The sequence below is a fragment of the Ranitomeya imitator genome, chromosome 5 (genome assembly GCF_032444005.1).
Source record: "Ranitomeya imitator isolate aRanImi1 chromosome 5, aRanImi1.pri, whole genome shotgun sequence".
Classification (NCBI taxonomy): domain Eukaryota; kingdom Metazoa; phylum Chordata; class Amphibia; order Anura; family Dendrobatidae; genus Ranitomeya; species Ranitomeya imitator.
The window spans coordinates 647,558,189-647,561,743 of NC_091286.1; the positions used below are offsets into that span (position 1 = coordinate 647,558,189).

At 38.6% G+C, this 3,555-nt stretch overlaps 1 pseudogene; it reads right to left on the minus strand.

Moving 5' to 3' along the window:
* Positions 1 to 1,999: 1,999 nt before the first annotated feature.
* On the minus strand, positions 2,000 to 3,014 carry LOC138637896 (uncharacterized; annotated as a pseudogene).
* Between the last annotated feature and the right edge of the window lie 541 nt (positions 3,015 to 3,555).

A 3,555-nucleotide genomic window follows, 5' to 3' on the forward strand; every position in this document is an offset into this window, starting at 1 on the left:
TCACACGGGAATTTAACAGAGCCACGTCATCGTTCTTGGGACAGAGAATTGCATGGGAAGAGGCCCTTTCAACACTGCTTTGGTCATTTACATCAATTTCAATGCATTGTGCAAAAACATCACTTACGATGCAGTCAGTGCACAACATGTCTTCTGGTATTTCAATAATGTCTTCTCTAAGGTTGTATTCATTGTTAAGTTCACTGTTACCAAGTTTAAGCAGCCAGTTGTTGTACTCTGGGTCAGAAGATCGCATGGTGTTAATTAGCTGGAGTTTATTAAACTGTTTCCAAAGGTCAGCCATTTTTAAGCTGGACTCAATAACATCTGTTTGGTATGACTGGAAGGCATTGCCTAAAATCTCCGCCAATGTCAAAAACTTTACCCCCAAACGGAATTTCATTTTTTTCAGCAACATTTTTAGTCATTACTTTACGCAGAAGTCTGTCAATTAAGCTCAAAGCGTATTTGGGTGCCATGGTGCACTCGGCAAGTATCAAAAGATTTGCATTTTTTAACAGTCTTCCTGCAAATGTGTCTTGTTTTATTCTGGAAATGGAGATTTCATTGACTGGAACTGGTATCCCAAAGAGTGAATGGATAGTGCAACCTCCTCGTAAAAGGTTTGCTGCCATGCCTGTTGTAGCCGATGGCAATACAACTTTTCCCAACCCTCTAACGTGATGCATTAAAACTTCATAGAGGTATGTTTTACCGGTCCATCAATAAAGAAACATTTGGCCTTGCATCTGCTTGGTTTTCTATAGCGCTCACAATAGTGTCATATTCAATCCATTGTTGTTCATTTAAGGTCTTCTCTGTTGCCAACAATAATTCGTAAGCTTCGTCATACTCTGGAACTTATGGAACTTGAATTGCAGGCTGTGGCAAATTAAAGTCTGAAAACGTTTTCCATGCAGTAGTAAGACAATTTGGACATCTTGCATGGCATAATATTCACAATTTTGACAATTTCCACTTCTGTTGTGAAGACGTAAGCAGTAATCCATGATTATATTTTCTTTGAAATTGGTCCAAAGCTGAGCCAGATTTGTAGGCGGTCCAAATACGCAGATGTAGGCAAACAATTTGCGAAGTTGCTTAGGCATATGTAGGGTAACTGCATCTTCTAAAGTAAGTCTCCACACAGTATCACCCAATAGTAGTCCTAAAGCCAAAGCTGCAGCTTTAAATGTATCGTGCAATACTCCCTTAACTGTTTTCAAATCATCATAACTTGTAGCTCCTTTGACATGCAGTAGTAATAGCCGAAGGCAATATCTTTCTTGATCCTTGACACTAACAGTATACATGTGTCCAATGATTCTTCTAAGTCCTTGTTGTCTTAGATTCCAAGTCTTATTCCAAACGTAATGCTCTGGAATCTCTCGACACAAATACTGCCTTGCGTTTTCGTCACGTTGGTTCAGCAAAAACCATTCCATTAATGTTGATGACGTGCTTAAAGCTTTTGAGACGTCTTAGACTTGAGCATCTTCAAAGAAACAAAGCTGCTGTTGATTTGGTAAATGAATAGCTAAACGTATAATGGCATGGGACTGTGAATGCATTGGAAACGCAAATATCCTCCAAGCAGCTTCTGGGGCACTCACATATCTTGAGTCAACAAAAGTTGATGATTCATCGTGATTGACTGTTTTCTGTTGTATTTTGACGTTAGCTTTGCCATGCCCCTTGTAGATGTATTTGAAAAGATATTTTAGACTTTTTACTGAAGCACAGATTTCTACGTTGATGTGACAGTATTTTGATAAGTACGGGTTGTATTGGACTATCCATGAGTTATTTATAATTTTTTTGTTGCGAACAATGTTATCAATGTGTTGTTTCAATAAATTTATTGTTCTTATCATTTGAATCCCTTAGTGTATTTTTCTTATGGGTTTAATATATTTTTGCACTGGGAAATAGTTTGGAATTCTGTGTATGGGCACAGGTGATATTTCATCACACACTGTGCATTGTTATCTATATCTGTTTAAATATTATACAGTTCAGGATACTTTTCTTGGTTAGGAATTTCAGCCCACACTATGTTGTCGATTTCTTCCTCCGTGTGAAACTTGGAATCCACGTCTAAGCTAATTAGTATATGTGCATGTGGGAGACCTTGTTTCTGAAACTCTATGACGTGTACCATTGCTACGACTGTTCCAAAAAGCCCATTTTTTATGTCTTTCAAAAGGCTGCTGAGTTTCAGTCGAAATACGCATGCGACTAAGTCCGGTCTGTGTTCAACTTGTTGCCAGGGTTCTAGATTTTCGGTAATTTCCGGCCATTTAGGATTGCAGGTCATTGTCACAAAAATGTCAGGTCTTCCTTACTTTGTTATTATTGCCGTTGTATCTTGATAACGCTGTTGCGATGTTGCGGGGGCTACCTTCAAACGACGACGGGAGAATTACTGTTTTTCCAAGTGGAAGTCCCTTTTGAATTGATAGTTTATGCAAATGTTCTTGAAGTACGCAGTAGTCTTCAACTTTAAGTTATTTTTGGTTCATTCGTATGAAATTTAGACGATTAGCTTCAATTTTAACGTATGCGTCTAATAAATACTGTTGTGTCAGTTTCCCACCGTTTAAGATAGGATTGAAGTAATTTCGGACAGACAGAAGAAAACTGTAGTACTGCAGTTGTGTAATTCTTCTGGATGTTCCTTGCTGGTGTAGGTTTTCATGCCACCCTTGATCACCTACTGGAAAGAATAGCAGATACAGAGGAGCATCAAGGTTGCTGTGCAAAATGCTAATTCGTTGTGTCTTAGGAATCAAAGGGTTGTTTTGGTCTGGCTTAAGACGGACTAATATATCCCTTTGAAAAGGAGGCAATCTGTCATCATTTTGAAAAACAACTGCGACCTCACTTACACGTGGTTTGTTGTAAAGTCGGGGATCCTGTTTACGTTCTTGTTTAATGTCCATGACAATAGAAGGCATTTCAGTCCCATTTTGTATAGCCCTCTCTTCCTCCTCAGCTTCGATGTCTTTTAGCATGCGATATGCAGTAGCAAATGGACTGATTTTTGTAAATGTATGGCAATTTGGTTCATCACTTCAGCATCACACTTTTCGTTTTCTTTCAGGTTCATTCTTCGTTCTGTAGCCTCATTTGTATCAAGGATGTATAATTGTGCAAATTTTGGTGGTTGTCCTATTTATGGATGAAGTATTCCAGTGCGGTGGTAGATCTGGCTGTGAATTTTAAAACAATACGGTGCGAATCCAAGGGGGCGGTGCCATATTGGCACCAAATGAAGCAAAGGCATGAGAACTGTTGATGCTTCTGATATTTTCCATAAAATTTATACTGTGTTGATGCGTTCCTTTCATCAACTGATCAAACAGATCTGAGTAGTGAGGTCTCAGTAGCATAACTTTTCCTTTTTGGCAGCATTGATTGTCAGATGCTTTTTCATCAATGAAATTCAGAGAGTCACATTTAGAGCAAACTGCATTCATATTCCCACAGTAGTGTTCAATAATTGTAGTTTTGTTGTCTGTTACGTAACATGCAAGCTGTTGAATATTCTGCTGG